The sequence below is a fragment of the Penaeus monodon genome, chromosome 32 (genome assembly GCF_015228065.2).
Source record: "Penaeus monodon isolate SGIC_2016 chromosome 32, NSTDA_Pmon_1, whole genome shotgun sequence".
Lineage (NCBI taxonomy): Eukaryota > Metazoa > Arthropoda > Malacostraca > Decapoda > Penaeidae > Penaeus > Penaeus monodon.
The window spans coordinates 13,715,536-13,715,771 of NC_051417.1; the positions used below are offsets into that span (position 1 = coordinate 13,715,536).

The following is a 236-nucleotide window of genomic DNA, read 5'->3' on the forward strand; positions in this document are numbered from 1 at the left end:
GTAATATGTTCAGTTATTCAGTTGTTTTCTTTTGCTGGCACTCATCACAGCTTTGTTTTCTTTGTGTGTGGTGAAATATGTGCATATATGATGATACAGGTGTATGAAAAAATTACTTTCATAGCATTAAATCTTAATTTGGTTGAACATATTTCTGTTATCCATATTCTTTTTGGGTTATGTCAACATTATATATCTACGAAGTATTTGTAAACTTAGTTTAATGTTGAATAAAT

The 236-nt window shown here is 28.0% G+C and overlaps 1 protein-coding gene across 1 annotated transcript in view; it reads left to right on the forward strand.

Annotated features, from left to right (window-relative positions):
* LOC119593507 (protein Mo25-like) overlaps nucleotides 1-236 on the forward strand; it is a gene marked incomplete in the record, with an annotated part of 16,407 nt that overhangs the window by 642 nt on the left and 15,529 nt on the right.